Consider the following 19,872-nt stretch of genomic DNA (forward strand, 5'->3'; position numbering starts at 1 on the left):
AGGAAATATACCCTATATAACCTAATAAAGTTATAGGTGCTAATGCACCCTCTACAGCCTTATATACAGTTTTAAATAACTTATTAATTCTAACAGAATCATTAGATTCTGCTACTAAAATCTCTTATTGCTTATTAAGTTCCTCATTAATTTCAGCATCTTCTATAGCTTTCTATATAGGATTTAAGGGAGTTTTAGTGTCTAATAACAAAAAAAAAGAGTTAATTTGAGAGAGATAAGACATTTTCCAAGAAGAGAGAAAGTAATTCTTAATTTTTCTAAGGCTTATATACGTGGAAAATAATTAGAAGGTTTTTAGTAAAAATAAGGTACGGGGTAAGTCCTTTATTGAAGAAATCTAAAAAATAATTAGCGTTTATAGAAAAAACCGCTAATACAGCCACTTTCGCTACACAAATCTAAAATTAAATATCTAAAATTTTAAGATATTTTTAATGAAATCTCTAAAAGTTCTATTATTGTAATTATTTCCCTCAATATGGCTCTATTAAAAAGAAAAAAGCAGCAGCTTAATTAGGGTATAGGAGGAACCTTAGGTTTAACGAGAAATAAAGCTTAAGATGCTATAGTTGCCATTTAAAATAAACGGCTTCTTGGGTTTACTAAGGAATTTATTTAATCTAAAAGAAGAACATATAAAGAGATTACAATTTATAAGGAAATGTTAGTATAACCGTAATAAAAGTATATCCTTAATAGAAAAATATAATTAATTTCTTTAGGCAAGATAAAGGAGAAACGGTGCGGTTTCTTAAAGAATCCGATATAAAGGATATTAATCCTTTAAGAATTCACCTATACCATATAAATAATCTTCAAAAATACCAAAAAATACCTTTACTTTTTGGTCCCTCTAAGACCCACTCTTATACTCTCTTAATCTCTAAAAATTCCTCTAATATATCTTAGCTGCATTAAGAAAGAGATTATACTTTACCTCTCTAAGCAGAGGTTACTATTCAAAGGCAGAATTCATTTAATTTTAACTTAAATATTAAGACTACTAGAGATTTTACTTTAGTGCAGTAAGGTCTTTAAGAGACTTTCACGGAACTTACGCGAAATCCATCTTAGTCTAATGCCGTTCAGTACCTTAACCAACCTCAAGTATTAACCTCAATTTTCTAGTTAAATACCCTTAAATCTTCTCTACCACTCCAAGAAAACCATTGCCTATTTAGGGAAATTACTATAAACGGAACACTACTAAAGTTCTTAAATAAGGATATTATATGGCCGCACGGAATTATTAGTTATACTAATAATATTTCTTAATTATTTTATAATTGGTACTACTCTTTACTTATAAAAGTAAAAGGTGTTCTAATTCCATTAAAATATTGGGCTTAATTATACCGTGGCGTAGTAAAAGAGTCTTAGGAAACCTTAAAAAAGGGCTATTTAGAGCAAAAGGTATTAATATATCTAATTTATATTAAAAGCCCTACCTATATTTACTAATTATACTTTATTTTATAAACTATTATCTTAATATATAGCATATATTTTAGTAAAACTGCTTTTTAGGAGGACTTTTCTACGGTTAATAAGAGCTCTAAGCAGAGTAGGCGCATAAAACAGATGGAAATAGTATTAAAAGCTCGGTTAAAATATTAAATAATTAATACCGAGGATGTTATAAGGGCAAGAGCTGAATATTAAGGAAAATTACTAGGTTTTAACGAAGTTTTTATATATTAAAAAGGTTTAAAGGTGAAGGTATATAAGAGTAATTACCAAATTACTCGGAAATACTGAGAACTTAAAGGGGAATCTCGGCCTTAGGATAATAATAATCTTAATTAGCGCAATAAAACGATAAAACTTTTTTACGGTTTTTCCTCTTGTTTTTTCCAATAAATTATAAGTGCGCATTTAGAATTTATAATAAGACTTAGTATCTACTACGTTAAAAAATTCGTGCTTACGGCGCATGCCCGCTTTTAAGATTTTCTTAGAAAATTTAGTAGATAAGGCTAAATTCCTAGTAGTACCCCTTAAGACTATATTTAGACCTCTATTGGACTATTACCGGACAGTTACTAAACGGTTACTTTTCGGTCTTAAAGAAGCTTTAAGCTAATTTTACTGGTAATTACATGCCTTTGGAAACCTGGCGCTAGGTTCTATTATAATAGTCCATTAAGTACTAGAAAAAGGACTAAATATATATTTTTTCTTAGAAAATATATAAAATGTAACATATTATCTTATACTTTTAGAGTAAGTCTAACTCCGCGCCCTATCTTATATTAAGGCGTACTAGGTATTTCTAGGCATTAACTAAGCCGTATATAGAATTTTGCTAACTTTTCCAAGAAAGGGGCTTATCTTTAGTGGCAACGTTAAGATTTGGCCTAAGCGCGCGTGGCCTGGGCGGTCTAAGCCCGCTTGGAGGTCGGACTGTTACTTTTCCGGTTTGAAGGTTCACTTTAAAGAACACTAAAAAGCCTAAATTTCAATCTTAAATATCTTAACCACTACTTAATAATATTTTCTAAATTTTTTAATATAGGCTCTAATATGCCTATTTTAGTGCCTATTATAATATAAAAATATATAGTCTAGTGGTTGTTGAGATATTTCGAAATATCTCTATTTTTAGCCCCTAGACTCTATATTATAATAACAATTAAGTTACATACTTTAATATTATAATATACACTTTAATATATATACAAAAGCATATATTTAAATTTTTAGAAAATATTATTAAGTAGTAGTTGAGATATTTAAGATTGAAATTTAGGCTTTTTAGTGTTCTTTAAAGTGATGCGCCCGGTAGTGTAATACGCTCGGTAGTAGAACACGTTAAAGGTTTACCTTTTAACGATTAGGGTATAAAGCTGTCTTAATAGGGCGGTCTAGTGTCCGTCTAGCTAGCGGTATTAGTTTTAGTTTTAGTTAGGGTATAGAAAGATAATACCTCGCTAATAATATAGCTGTATTTGTATTTACTAGCACGAAGTCGCTAATACTAGGCGTTATTAATAGGTTAGGCTCCTATATAGGGCATAGTTTAAAGTAACTAAGCTATAAGGTTAAAGGGGGGGGGGTTATCTACCGCGGCTATAATAGGCTCCGCGGTCGCCGCGTTTATAATAGACTCTATAGTTACTGCGTCCGCGGTTATTAGTTTATATTATTTAATAGAATAGCATTAGGACTAGGTTTACTATTTTAGTAAGGTTATAGGTATCCTTTTAGTAGCTAGGTAGGCTATAGGCAAAGTATAGTCTATTATTAACGCGGCGCTTACGCTCTATATTTAAGATTTTATTAAAGTTTATAGGTTCTTTAGTTACTACTAGGGTTAGGGTTAATATAGGGGTAGGGGCTTAGGTAGGTAGGCGGTGGTTAGCGTTCTTTTTAAGGTTAGCTTAGTGTATATAGTTTGCGAGGTTCTTAGTAAATACATCTATTTACTTACTCTAACCTATATAGTTACTATTATTAATTTTATAGACAAGTCTAAGTACTAGCTATTCTATCTTTAGAGAGATAAACTTTTAGAGTAGGTTTACCTTCTATTCGTCTGTCTTCTTAGCGCGGACTATTAGCTTATTAAGCTCCATTAGGAAATTTTTTTTAGCCCCATTATTGTAAGCGAAAATCGGGGTCTACAAAACCTACGTAAGTCGCAATTTTAGCAATTTGCGGGCAATTTATAGCAATTTGCTACAAATATATAGGCTACCTATACACGCGCCTAGCCTATTTATGTGTTTATAGTAAATTGCCAAAATTATAACTTATACAAACCCCGATTTTCGCTTATAATAATATACCTAAATTTTTTTCCTAATAGCTAAAGGCTCTGCATAAGGCTTTATATAAAGCTCTATATAAAGTTCTACATAAAGCATTATATAAAGCTCTATACGAAGCTCTATACAAAGCTTTATATAATACTCTATATAAAGCTTTATGTATAGAGGCTCTATATAAAGCTCTATATAAAGCTTTATATAAGGCTCTATATAAGGCTCTATATAAAGCTCTATATATAGAGGCTCTATATAAAGCTCTATATATAGAGGCTCTATATAAAGCTCTATATAAGGCTCTATATAAAGCTCTATATAAAGCTCTACATAAAGCTTTATATAAAGCTTTATACAAGGCTCTATATAAGGCTCTATATAAAGCTCTGCGTACTAAGGCTCTATATAAGGCTCTATATAAAGCCTTTGTATATACGCGCGATATACTACTATTAGGTCCCCGCTATATTCCTAATAGCCTTAATATATACCTTTGCTAGGTATACCCCTTATATACACCTAGGTAGCCACCTTATTTTTTACCCTTCCTTATATCCTACTTAAGAAGACACTAGAACAATAGCTAGTAAACGACTATTGTTAGAGCCAGATAACTATCGCCGGAGCTAGATAACCGTCGCTAGAGCTAGACAACCGTTAGAGCCAGACAACTGTCATTAGAGCTAGACGACCGTCGCCGGAGCTAGATAACCGTCGTTAGAGCTAGATAACCGTCGTTAGAGCTAGATAACCGTTACTAAAGCTAGATAACCGTCGCCAGAGCTAGACAACCGTCGTTAAAGCTAGACTATTAGAATTAAACAAAAGGTGCTAACTAAGCTTTAGATATATTGCGAGGACAAAGTCCGTATATAATCTATATAGACATCAACCGCATCTACTATATTACAAATCAATCAATATTTATCGTCTGCGTTATCTCTATTATCAATTAAACCCTTAAAATAGCTCTACTGTAACCCTATAACCTTATAATTCCAATAGGTTATAAGCCTGGGTAGCAACACCTCCTAACTTAAAAATTAACTCCAAAAATGACCTCCTCTACCTTAATCTTAATAACACCTATATATAATTATAAGGCCGGTAAAATCGTTATTTTTAATAGAGACAACTTTATAGACTAGGAGCGCACCTATAAGGCAGCCCTAATTATATTAAAGGGCTAGGACTTTATCACTAGTGCAAAGGACCTAAATTAAGTTAATTCAGCTAACGGAAGAAGAAGACGAGGGGAAGCAAACAAGATTATCTACAATTTAATAAGAGACAACCGTTAGGAAGAGATGCGTGTGATAATGAAGGCGTATAATATTTAGGGAATATAGGAAGGAATAAAGAAGTTCAATAAGGCTAATAATAAGGTCTACATCTCTAGACTTCGCAAGGAGTTCTACAGCACTACATTCAACCCTACGAAGATGCGAATCGTCAAGTTCCTTTATATATTAAATCAATTTAAAATCAATCTAGCCTTAACATCTTAAGCACTTACTAACGACAATATTAAAGAGTAACTCCTCCTAGTCCTACTAAGCAATATTATATAGCAAAATGCGAAGACCTAGTATCTACAAGATAAACGAGACCTTAAGAGTTGCATTACCCTTCTTTAGGAGTATAAGACTACTCGCCCTATATAGGTATAAAATGCAGCACTTATATAAGAAAGGAAAGACAAACCTAGGGGGAGAAGAGGAAACTAAGGTTAAACAAGGGGCAGAGGCCATACTAGTAGATTTAATTATTTCTTATTACGTCATTACCATAGCTCGTTATCTTAAGTAGGTAAGAGCTATAGCTATAGTAAGGAGCCAAGGCCACTAGAGAAAGACGAGTATAAAATATGCTATTAAAAAGGCCACTACTAGGAAGATTATCCCCTACTTAAAGAATTCCAACTTAAGAATGCTAAAAAGAAAGATTAAGGCACTCCTAAGGCAGAGGAACTAGGGAATATAGCAATAGCTAAGGAAGAATTTAATAGCAATTTAATCTACCCCTAACCCTAAATGTGCTATGCTTATAATAAATATAGGTTCCCTTATAGAGTACATTAAGTATATGCTATAAGCTAAGCTATAAAAGGTAGTAATTAAACGGGACGCTTAGATTAAGATTAAGCGGGATGCTTAAATTAAGCTATAACCTAACCTATACCTCCCCCTACTACCTTAAACGCGCTAATAGAGACTCTAGTTATAAAAACTATAAGTAGGCAAGACAGTAACCAAGTAGGCCGCTTAAGTTAATTGGGAAGCCTAGGTTAAGACTAAGTGCTAATAAACTCTAGTAGCGGGAACTATAAGTAGGCTAGATAGTAACCGAGTAGGCCGCTTAAATTAAGTAGGAAGCCTAGGTCAAGACCAAGTGGGCTACTTAAGTTAAGTAGAAAGCCTAGGTCAAGATTAAGTAGTATAGTGGTGTGATTTGGCCCCTAGATTTAACATCTAGATTGGGTATAGCTTTGGGAGAGCCTAGGCCTTCTATAAGTTATATAGATTAGTCTAGAGCCTTTAGAGTCTTTAACAACTCAAATAGGCACGAGGGATATAAAATACACTCTTTTCTTCTCTTCTTACTGACTGCTTTCCTACTAATTTCTACTAATTAACTACGACCGACCGACAGACCTGATAGCACTGTGACTTACTATCTAAGAGGGACCGTATACACCACTATATATGGCATTCTACGTGGGGACGACGGCAAGCTCTTTAGATTAGAAGTCCAGCGCTATATATATAGGAGACGTATAGGAACGTGCTACAGCCATAAAAGGACCGAAAACTGTTGAGTTACCGTTACCGGAAGTCGTTAAGTCACTAATAGGTGCGGAAATTAAGCACGGAACTACTAGCGACGTACGCGCAGACACCACCATTATTAAGATAAGTTAATAATACTTTTAGAGATTGTTATCTAAGACTTATAGTAGACGGAATAGATAACTAGAAGTAGGAATGCAAGTATAGGGTACGGCAGGACGGAGGATAAAAGAAAGGGTTATAATGCATTAGGACCAGCAAAAAGAAGTCTTTAATTTTTTATTTACTATATTTGTAACGGTCTATATAATTCTCCTAGTATTTATATAAGCCTCCCTTAAATTTATAAGAGTAATGGCAATAGGACCGATAAAGGGAATACTAGGGATGCTAGGCCTGTTCTATGGTGGCGGCAGGGAGGGAAGTAGGCAGCCTATTGACCTACGAAGTTTTCCTAACCTAGAGGATGCGGTACTAGACCCAACTCCTGCAATATCTGGAACTAATAACCTTTAGTAAAGAGAGGACAAGAACCAGGAGGTTAACTTACCTATCCTAGGAGAAACTACTAGTCCGTTGCCTTATAATAAACCACTAATAGAATAAGATAAGGTATATGTTATGGCCTAGCCTATACTAGCTCTAGGGACTCTAGGGACTCCTTACTTTACGGGATAAAACGTATTATAATTTATTAAATAGTATAAGCGACTATGCATTTGGTACCGTGTTACGAACAATAAGAAGCATTAAGGACTTCCGGAATATTGTGACTATTAGATAGGGACCTAGATCTAAAGTCTACCTAAGTTTATTATTGGTAGATAGACGGAACTTATAGGAAAGCTTCGGACAGACTACTAAGGAAGTAACTACTTTTAATAAGTTAAGATGGTAGAATTCTTGGAAGCGTATGTACTATAGTGTAGGAATAACCTACCTAGTAGTATACGCGAGTATTATAGACAATTCACACTGATTTTCTAGAAGGTTACTAAAGCTAGCAATTTGGAAAACCGTAAATAAGGATACTGGTTTGTAAAAGGACTCCTATTTAAATATTAAAAATATGCTATAACTAAGATAGGAGCTAACCCAGATAGACGAAAGTCTTTTAACTTCTACCTGCTAAGGAGGGCTGTAGAAGATAGGCTTAATTCGCATAAGGGCGTAGACCGCTTATTAATAATAAACCCTAAGGAGCAAGGTCTCCGTTAGCTGGTTAGATAATTCTATAAGCAGTAGCCGGCCATATTAAACCAAAGAGATGCTACTCTTTAGCCGCCTATAGTCTCTTAGCTAAATAAGTTAGTAAGTGCCCGTTAAATAACCTAAGAGATAAACCCTAAGCTAGAGAACCTTACTAGTTAACTTTAGAAGCTTAATCTTGGGATAGTTGAATTAGTAAGCATTATATCTTTAATAATATTCCTTAATAGGATTTGCTAAGACCTAATATAGTATATACAGCTCCTAAATAAGGCGTCAGTGCGTTAAGAATAAGTAGGTCCGCGACTAGTAACGAATAATAATGGACTGCTGCTATCCTATAAGGGGGCGCTATAAGAGCGATATAAGCTAGGCCTAGGAAGGTATAGAGGACCAGGAAACTTTGGTGTATACTAGGCATAAGCTAAGACGTGTTATAGATATAGAGGCCCTTATTATTTTATTAACTAATACCTAGAGCTCTAAGAACTAGTTAGCCGGGGGTTCCTATATATAAACGAGAATAACCAAATCTGCACTAGAACACGTTAGCGCCTAGGAAATCTACTCCCGTATTTACTAAGCAACTATTAAATTTAGTTTATTAAAGACTAGCTAAGGTAGAATATGAATATTAATCCTAATGCGACGGCGATAGGTATCTAACTAAACGCGTCCTTAGTAGAGCTTATAGAAAGTAATAGCGCTAAAAGCAAAGAAGAGCTCGGCGAGTCCTGGGAAGATATATATTAAGTGGAGTTGGTGTATATTAATCTAGTAGGAGTAGCAACCTAGTTATAGCCTACGATACGGTTATACGATCTTAGGAAGCCGAGAGGAAACGTAAGGGTAATAAAACTACCTCTAAAACCGACTAGTTTGTAACCGGCAATAGTTTAAAATATATAACTAGGAGGATATATCTAAATCGCACTATGACTATAGTGGCAGGCCCCCTAATTACTAGTAAGTAATAAGGAGACTAACGAAATAGACTATACTAAATAGCTAAGAAGAGAAGTAGAATAAGGAATGGAAGCGACTGTAACCGCTAAAGCACCGTAACTAAAGCTGGTTAGGATAATAAATATACTAAAAGGGAACGTCTTAAGCCCAACTATAATGGTGGACAAGATCTTATTAAAAACTATTAAAGTTACTATTAGTGACTGCCTTGTTTATATGCCTGAAGTTATAAGGTTATTCTTTAAGCCTCTTCCGCTACCTCTTATAGAGCCTTACCGATAAAAGCAAGAGGGTGTTAAGGTATCTATATCGTTAGCGTACCTAACGTTTTATGCTAATTAAGCTAGCCTAATAACTGTAGAGGTAGACTAAATTAAACGGGAAGTAGGATTTACCCGGTTTTAACGATAATGTCTAAAGGTAGAAGTATAGATAGGAGATAAAAGGGTTAAGTGCTTAATTAACTCTAGAGCGGAGCTTAACCTTATTAAGGAAAGTGTGGCTCTATAATACGGCTTACTAATATTAAGTCTATCCCTATAGTTGTAGGGCGTACATCTAACGTCTGCAAATAGGACTTAGTCTAAGTTTATTAGATTAGTATATGCAGCCCCTATAGTTATAGGGGACGTCTTAATATTTACGACTTTTATTACTATAGGAGAAATGTCACATAAGGTAATACTTAGTGAGCCGTAGTTAGTAAGGGCTAGACTAGTAACGCAGCGAACCGCAATAGGCTAGGTATCTTATATTATTTAATTAAAAGATAGCGGAGTTAAAATAAGGTTCTTAATATCCTATAAGGATGTAATGTTCCTTAGACTAGATAAAGGAATTAGTATAGGTAGTAGTTTGGGAAACGTATAACTAGTATAACCGCTAGGATTATATCCGGGGTTACTTATAACCCAGTATATTAGGATAAGAAGGACGCTAAAGATAGAGAGGAGGGAAATAAGGTGTGACTTTAATAAGGGCGTCTGCTATTTTAGATATCTGCTAAATAGGGCAATTAACGGGAAGAAGAGTATAACGCTAGATGGAGAGAGCTTAACAGCGAAACGTTAAAGGAAGTCCTAAAGAAGCACTTAGGAGGAAGGTAGAAGCTAGTGTTTAAAATAAAGGCTAGATCCCTTATATATTAAATATTAAAGACAATAGATCTATTTATAATGTAAATAGAAGGCTATAGGAGTAAGACCTAATAGAACGCTATAAGTGTAGCAACTGCGTATAAATAAAAGGCAGAGAAAGTCCGCCCGGTTAATTTGTTAGCACTAGATAGAACGGTTATAGGAGGAATAATAGAGTAGTAAGAAGTGGCCTTATATTAGCAAAAGGCGTCCATTTAAGGGTTGCCCCTTAGTCTATATAATTATTTCCTTAAGCCGCAATATACTAAGCTGGCCCGCGGTATATAGCTAAAGCTAAAATAATTAGAGCGCGTAATTATAGGGGACCTCTAGCTAAGAGAATGAGAAATCTTTAAGGCCATATTATTTAACTAAGAAGAAGCTCTAGTATGGGAGTTCTCTAAGATGGGTTGTATTAGTAGAGACGTAACTCTACTATTAAAGATTAAGACTGTACCGTATAAAGTATAATAAGTGCCGAACTTCCCTATACTAAGGGCCCTATAAGGGGAAGTAATAAATATATTATAAAAACGACTAGCTTAAGGGACTCTAGAATATTACGAAAGCCTATATAGGAATTTATAATTTCTTATAAGTAAAAAGGAATATAAAAAGTACTAGCTAATTAACGCGGCGATAAATATTAACTAAGTAACTATTAGGGACGCAAATCTGCTACTATATGCTAATAAGTTTTCTAAGGAGTTTATAGGGTGTAAGGTTATATCTCTAGTTAACTTCTTCTTTAAATATAACTAATTAGAGCTAGATGTAGAAAGTAGGAACCTAATAGCCTTTATAACACCTCTAGGACTTCTATAATAAATAACGGTACCTATAAAAGAAACAAATTCGGTAGCCTAGTTTATAAGGACAATTACTAAGATTCTAGAGCGATATATCCTATACTATACCTTGCCGTTTCTAGATAATATTATAGTAAAAGGACTATAGACAGTATATGATGGAGAAGAGAGCCTTTTAGGCGTGTGTAGATATATTCTGGAATATATTATATAGCTAGACGGAGTACTTATAGATTTAAAACGAGCTAAGTGTACAATCTTAGGCGTAAAGTCTTATTTCTATAAAGACGAGATTATAGTGGTTGGTTACCGCTATAATGGAAAGGGGCGATATCCGGAAGAGTTAAAAGTCGCAAAGATTATTTACTAGAGAGACTGTAAAGATATTACGTCTGCCTGAGCATTTATAGGAGTTGTTATATATTACTAAATATAGGTAGAAGACTTCGTAATAAAGGTAGAGCTAATCTTCTAACTGCTATAAGTGAACGTTCCGTTCGTATAGGGTATAGAGCAGATAGCCGCTATAAAGACTCTAAAGCATGCAATTACTATAGCACCCGCGTTGGTTTAACTAGATTATAGTAAGGGGGCTAGGCTAATTATTCTCGCCGTTAACGGATGTAAGAATGGGTAAGGATGCGGTCTTATGCGACTAGACGTATAAGGTCGTTGCCACCTATATTAATATAAGAGTGGTATCTAGTCTTAAGCGAAGTAGAAGTATAATTTAGGAAAGCTTAAATATTAAGCATTGCTGTATATATTAAAGAAGTGTTAAGTATACCTATATAGCGTCCGCTTTACGGTTAAGACGAATATAAATACCTTAGTTACGCAACTAAATTATACTGCTGCCAATTTACTAGGAGCCTTAATAATATAATAGCTAGCATAGATTTAGTTATAGGACTTTAATATTAGGTATATTTTAGGGAAGAAGAATAGCCTAGCTAATGGACTATTATAATGACTACTAGATGGCAAACGACCTAATAAGCCGACTAAGGATATTAAAGAGTTCATTGACTGCGAACTGAGTGCTTTAGAATATACGGCTAGCCTAGTTAAAATAGAGGTAGATCTGCTACTAAAAGACTTATATTTAGGGGAGTCTTAGAAGATTATAAAATAGCTAGTGACCTTATAATGTCTAGAAGAAATAAATACTAAAAAATTTAAAAAGTTTAAACGATATGCGCTGAAATTCCTAGTGCGCAATTAACAGCTCTTCCGCTAATAGTTGAAAAATATGCTAATATAAAGGGTAATTAATAACGAAAATACTTAGTAAGAGATTATTAAGAACCTTTATAATCGGAGTGGATATTATAGACAAGAAGGAACATATTAAAGAGTTTTAAATTAATATTAGTGGCCAGGACTATAGGATTAGATATTATAGCATATTAAGTTATGCCTATAATGCTAGGAACGACAGCTAGGACAAAAAGAAGAAGCAATATACCCTATATAGGAGTCTATTTTATAGCACCGAGTAACCGTAGATATTATATTTATGCTAATAACTTGTCTTGGTTTCTAATACCTGGCTACTGCTTAAGAATACGTATCTGGATAGGTGGAAGCGCGAGCCCTTTAGAAAAAGGATACAAAAAGCATAGCGAAGTTTCTCTATAAAGACGTTATCTGCAGATAGGGAGTATTCGGATAGCTTTCTGTAGATAGTAGTAAAGAAAATGCTAATATAACCGCTGCGCTTGCGGAGCTCTATAACATAAAAAGGGTTATAGCTTCTATATATCACCTATAGGGATAAGGCTTAATAGAGCGAGGATATAAGCTTATAGTAGACGCTTTGGCAAAGATAAATAGCTTATAGCTGGATAATCTCTATACTGTTTTATAGGCAGATAGAATAACCATTAAGCAACCTACGGGAATAACGCTAGCGAGAGTTATATGCGGATATGAGCATGTCCTTCCTATTAAACTCTGCATACCTACTTAGTAAACACTACCCTGGCAAATAGTCCGGACCACTGTAGAGCTGCTAGCACTTTATACAAAGCAGTTTGACCAAAGAGACGCAGATATATAAGAGGCTGTTGCGTATATAAGACGACTAAGGGAGGCAAATAAAGAATATTTTGATAATATTTGCTATGTTCGCCAGGACGTATTTAAGGTTAGGGATATAGTTATACTTTATAACGCGCAACTTAAGTAAGACTATTCTAGTAGTTGTAAGTTAGATCTAAAGTGGCTGGGCCTGTTCTGTGTACGTAAGAGTTACCCTTATAAAGGATAGTACTTAATTAAGGATCTTAATGGTACACCGTTCCGTAATTAAACTCTAGGAAATAGATTAAAGAGGTTCTATTAACGACAGATATCTAAAGTCCACTAGGAAGACTAGCTTGACTAGTTAGGCGGAACTATACTATAAGAAATAACAGCAGAGCTAGAGCCTAAGAAAGATATACAAAATCCACCAGTATTGCAACGCCGCGTAGTTTAAGAAGTGCGCGTTCTAGAAAGATCGTTTAATAGAACTGAGTACGAAATATTTAACTAGGGGATAGTGTTACGGCTCCGTAACGGATCTAGTCAGGGGGCTCGCTTGAGCCTTGGCATATGTATATAGACGTGTCCTTTTCCACCTTCTGCTCCTCATCTTGATATCCGGGTCTATAGACATTCCAATTGTACAGGCTTGCATACGTTCTAAACGGCGCTCGTGCCTCGATTGACTGAGTCGCTGTGACAGATAGTTAAGTTCTGCGGCGGGGGAGGGGATGTAGATGACAGCCGTGTAATCCTTTTATTTGCTGTATTTCCTAAAGCTCTTTCTATTACGCGTTCTTATTTGCTTTTTAGTTAGGAATCTAATGCGTGTTAATAGTAAGGTAAGGGTAGAAGAATGTTTGCAAATAATTATATAGTATTGTTTACTGCAAAGATATTAGTTCCACTTACCGCCTTTATTAAGCCAATAGCGATTTTCTATACCGGGCATGGAAAATTATAATTGGTCTATTTAACAATTAGACCTAGTAGAACTCCACACCGTTACCTAGATTTAGTAGACTATTTAGATTAGGAAACCCTATTTAGAACTTTACCTTTTTGCCCTTAATAAACCTTAGAGATAGTTATAATTAGCTAAAGCAGAAACTAAGTAGAATTAAAAATAACGGTATACTTATTATGTCTTTATCTAGCAGACTACTAGTCCTCTATAAAGGAGCTAAGTGATAAATTAGTGACGTCCTGACGGAAGTTAGAGGCTTTATGGTTAATTGGCGTTAAGCAGTGCTCATCCAAATCTATAACGAGATTTTGCTCTTACGAGAAAACTACGTAAATGCGGCTAGTGTAGTAGTTAATTTTATTAACTAAGATAACGGACTGCAAGTATCTCTAGGAAAGGACGCATTTATGTTAATCTTTAAGGACATTTTAGACGTTAGTAAAATGGCTAAAGATTAGAGAAACCAATATAATAAAGCTAGAGAAACTATCCGAAAGGCCTAGGGATAGGATATTCTTAACGGACCGCTAAAATACGTAGTCTCCTATAACTTCCTCTCCGCCGTCTAAAAGCTCGCAATATACCTACTTTTTAAAGTTATAGTAAGAGTTAATAAAGCTCTAATCGACAGGCTTGAATATCTAGGACGTAGCATTAAGAACACTACTCAACTATAGCTGACCGATTTTACGCTCGCATCTAAGATATTAGAAAGGGTAATATTAGACTAGGTGGTAAATAAGTATGGTTTAGGAAGATACTTAACTAGCTTCCTTATTCTAAATAAGGACCTACCGCTAAGAAGTAGAAGACTAACTACTGTGGGACTAGAGGTCACTAATGTCAGAATTAGATAAGTAGGAGAGAGCTTAGCTCTTATACTGCGAATATATTTATAGCATGCTTTTAACGTAATAAATCCCTTAGCCTTTTAGCCATTAACACCTGTTTAAGGAGGAGGCGTTAGTATTATGCCAAGTCCGTCCTAATAAGGATCGCCTATATTAGTTAACTCGCCTTTATTATCTATAAACGAGAGCATTCTCGCAGCTAAAACGCCTATTAGCTCGCCCCCACGGCTGCTAGTATCTTTATTAAGAAGGAATCTAAAAAGGGGGCTAATAATTGCTTACCCAGAAGTAGGAGGGCTAGGAGTAAAATTAATGTTTAATAAGAACATTATTAAGCCGGGAGATAATGTAGAGTATATTAAGGAGGCTATAGATACTGTGGCGGTACTCTATATAAAACGAGGATGCGACTATAAGGATAACGTGCTAGCGCATTTTAAGGTGTCCTTAAATTAAACTACTAAAATTAAACTAATAGAGGTTATAAAGCTCTTGCGTAGCTAGTATAGGGCAGCTAGTTTTAATCTAGAAATATATAAGGTTTACTAGATGCATACTTAAGCAATAGGAGGACGTATAGGTTTAGCGATAAAAGGTCTAAACTATACCGTACTGTGTTATAGACTCCGTTTAATATATTACGCCTATAACTACCTCGGCACTATAAAGACTAATCCTACTATATACTCCTGGTTTAGAAAGGCTTATAGACCTCTAGTTCCGTCTAATTCCTTAAAACCGTATAAGTTTATTTATAACTTAGCGCTAAGGTTTCCCTATAACAGAGAGGCTTTACTTAATCGGATAATATTACTAGAAGACTAAGAAGTATAGCAGCGAGAAGGATCCGTAATTTTAAACGTATTTAGATAGTAGTGGGATTTTAGTATCTTAATAATAATTAATAAGGAAATACGCATATACCGCTATTATTAGCGTCTAATTAATAGGCGGCCAAATTATAGCTAGTTAAGAATAATGGTTTATAGTCTCTGCCAGCAGCTAATAAGATAAGATCCTTAGTATTATTGTCTCTATTACGCTCTTAGGCCTAACAGTTAGTAGCGACTTATTTCCTACCCTTATTATATAAAATTCGCGGTTAAAGGAGACTCTACAGCGTTCCGCTATATTAACGTTAATATTCCCTTGCTCCTTAAAAGTAGATATAGTGCTAATATAATCTAAGAAAGCGTTTCTTTAGATAATAAGACTAAGGATAACTATATAATTATTTTACCCGGCATATATTATTACTTAAAATTATAGTAGGCAGATCTTAAAGCGTAAGGATCGACTAAGGGTAACGGATTTATACATAAAATCTTAGACTATAACTGGACTACTAAGGATATAGAGAAATATGCGACTGACTGGGTAGCTTAGCCTTATAAGAAAGGAGATGTGCGTATAACTATAACTTACCTTCCTTATAGAGCAAAAGGACCTTTAACTAGGATCCAGCGAATAATACTGCCATAGTTTGTTAGCATTTAGGACGATTACAATAACCTTAAAGTCACGGAAGGAGGAACCTAGGTAGAGCTAGTAGATACACACCAAGACTTAAAAGCGCCGCCCCGTACGCTATCTAGATATACTAATCTTTACGGCGTAATCCTATACCGCTTCCCTGCTGTAGTTAAACTTATAGCTGCCAGCGCCTTATTTAACGCTCTTCTGGATAGACAGCGATAGGATTCTCTAGCGGTAATTTAAGATTGTGACCTTCTTCTTAATGGCAATAGGAACGAAGTTGGGAAATGGATATATTCCTACTATTTTAGGGCTGTTAAAAACTATAAGGATGCGTTTTAGCTTATGCGTATAACCGAAATAGAGCGCTTTAATAGCCGCTTGTACTTCTACTGCGTTAACAATGGAATTAATCCTTTAACCGTTACAGTAGACCTAAGTAGAGTGCCCCTAGTTATTGTAGAAGGATAGAGTTATACGGAGTTGCCTAAAGAATTATAGGACAGAACTAAGCAAATGGAAGGGCGCGAAAGAGCTATATTATCTAAGAGCCGTCAGTCTGAAGTCTTTTATGCTGCTTAGCTAAATAGACGAGAACGGTCTTATTTAACCAGAACGGAGTCCCCTTATTTACTATCTTGGGTTTATAGTAAGGGCAAGGAACGTATACAATTACCTACCGCGCCTTTATTTTAAAGATAAGGAGTTTTAGAGTTTTAGAAGTTGTTAGGGGATAACGACTTAGGTAGGGGAGGTATGTAGTGGTGTGATTTGGCCCCTAGATTTAATATCTAGATTAGGCATAGCTTTGGGAGAGCCTAGGCCTTCTATAAGTTATATAGATTGGTCTAGAGCCTTTAGAGTCTTTAATAACTTAGATAGGCACGAGGGACACAAAATATACTCTTTTCTTCTCTTCTTACTAACTGCTTTCCTACTGATTTCCACTAACTAATTACGACTGACCGACAGACCTAACAGCACTGTAACTTACTATCTAAGAGGGACCGCGTACACTACTATAGTAGGACGCTTAAATCTACAAGGTAATGCTAAGGGTAAAACGCCTATACTAAAGAGAACGCACACCTATACCATTATAAGGGGGAAAGTACTAAAAGGAAGGTCGTTACTCCTAAGTAAGATAGTTTTAAAGCATAAGTACAACGCTAAGGGAGAAGTAATTCGTAAGAAGGTAAGACTATATATTTAAGGAGATAAGCAGACCCCTAATTTTACGAAAATAAGAATTTTAAGAGAATGGAGATATAAAGACCGAGGACCTATAGAGGTATTTATAGGCTTCTAAATCAATTAAGATTATAACTGTAATCCGCCCCCTTAAGTACAACAATGTAATAAACATAATTGGATATTATTCTAAGGCATAGCAGTTATACGCTATAGGGAAGCCGTAATTTAAATGGCTTAAAGGCAGAAATCGACAGCATTAAGTTTAATAGAAGCAAAGATTATAGCAGCGTTAAAAGGAGCAAGGTTAGTAGTATAGCTTAAAAAGCTAATAAGAGATCTAGGGGAGAGAGATGATAATGACAACCCTTTTATTCTTACGCTCTATTGTAATAATAAAGGTACGGTTAACCTTTTATACAATACGAAGCACCACTAAAAAGCCAAGCATATTGAGACTTAATACCTCTTTGTACGAAACAATATAGTTTAGCAAGGTCAACTTAAAGTGGTATATATACTAGGTAAAGATTAACCTAAAAATATACTCACAAAACAGCTACCAATTAACCAATTTATAAAGCACTATATAACGCTAGAAATTAATAACTAATAGAGACGGTAACGGACGGAGACGGAGCAAGTTACGGAGGTTTTTCGCCTATTAGGTTTTCCCTCCATATATAGGCCAAATGGCACTTGCAAGGTATTTAGAAATAGCTTTATAATTACCTATTTAGGACAGACAAGAAGAGCGTCGTCAGCATAGGGGAGTGTTAGAATTAAGTAAGAGGTGCTAACTAAGCTCTGGACATATTACGAGGACGAAGTCCGCATGCAATCTATATAGATATTAACCGCATCTACTACATCACAAATCAATCAATATTCATTATCTGCGTCATCTCTATTATCAGTTAAACCCTTAAGATAGCTCCGCTATAACCCCATGACCTTGTAATTTTAATATAGACGACCGTCGTCAGAGCTAGACAACCGTTATTAGAGCTAGACGACCGTCACTAGAGCCAGATAACCGTCGCCAGAGCTAGACAACCGTTATTAGAGCTAGACGACCGTCAGAGCTAGACGACCGTCGTTAGAGCTAAACGACCGTCGCCGGAGCTAGATAACCATTGCTAAAGCTAGACAACCGTTAAAGCTAGACAACTATCGTTAGAGCTAGATAACTATCGCTAGAGCTAGACGACCGTCAGAGCTAAACAACCGTCATCAGAGCTAGATAACTGTCACTAGAGCTAGACAACCGTCAGAGCTAGACGACCGTCGTTATCACTATATAACTATTACTAGAGCTATATAACAACCGTTTAAACGACCAGCCAGCGAACACGATAAACAATTCGATTAATTAATTAAATTAAGGTAACATAAATAGGTAGGCATAGACAGGTAGGTATAGACAGGTAGGTATAGATAGGTAGGTATAGATAGGTAGGTATAGACGGACAGATAAACAGGTAGGTAGGTAAGTAGGTAGGTAAATAGGCAGGTAGGCAGGTAGGTAGGTAGATAGGTAGGTAAATAGGTAGGTAAGTAGGTAGATAGGTAGGCAGGCAGGTAAATAGGTAAGTAGGTAGGTAGGTAGGTAAGTAGGTAGGTAGGTAGGTAAATAGGTAGGTAGGTAAGCAGGTAGGCAGGTAAATAGATAGATAATTTAGAGCCTCTATAAGAGGCTTCCCCCTTAACGCCTAAAGTAGATAGCTCTATATTTTATATAGTTATAATATAAATATATTTAAAAGTATACTATAGAAATCTATGGAAATATATAATAATTTGGTTATTATATAATATAATTATAATTTATATAGTTGCAATTTGTACAGTTTTTACAATTTATACAATTTGTACAGTTTTTACAATTTGTATAATTTATACAGTTTTTACAATTTATACAGTTTGCGCGCTATTTATTTATAGGGTAGCGTTTTACTGCAATTTATTTATAGGGGTAGCATTTTACCGCAATTTGCTATTAGGTGCTGCGATTTTATTATAAAACGTGCGTTTTACGCAAATTGCTATCGACTATATCCACCTGCCGCAACCGTACGGTTTGTAGCAATTTGCTATAAACCGCAACAACGAGCCCCAAAAAAAAAACCTAATGTCTCCCTTCCAAAACTAGTAATTACGCTCGCCCTAGGGGAAATAGTTAAGCTTATTCTTTGCGCCCTGGGTTATATTAAGGACCTTATAGTAGGTAGTAAGGTCTTTAAATATATCTTCCTTAATAGGCCATTTTTACGTAAATATATTGTTTAGGTTCTTGTATATAAGCTTTAAGCCCTACTTAATAAACTTATAGGCCTTGCCCTTTAGTATATTTAAGATATAAAGGATTTAGGACTAAACTATGTTAAAGTAATCCTAGTCCCGGTTAAAGACTCCCTTAATCTTAATGTGCTAGGTCTTAAAATTAGCTTATTATTCTAGCGGGGTGCCTTTTCCGCTAAATATTAGCGGGTTTTTAGATCACCGTTTTTTCTACTAGGTTACTACCGTTATTATAGGGGTTAATTATTTTAAAATAGTAATAGTCTTTACCTAGAAGTTAATAGTTCCTATCTAAGAAGTAATAAGGGCACTAAGGTTTTCGTTAGCTTTCTTATTAGCGGTGTTTGTGTTATATATACACTAT

The sequence above is a fragment of the Cenococcum geophilum genome (genome assembly GCF_001692895.1).
Source record: "Cenococcum geophilum 1.58 unplaced genomic scaffold K441scaffold_72, whole genome shotgun sequence".
Classification (NCBI taxonomy): domain Eukaryota; kingdom Fungi; phylum Ascomycota; class Dothideomycetes; order Gloniales; family Gloniaceae; genus Cenococcum; species Cenococcum geophilum.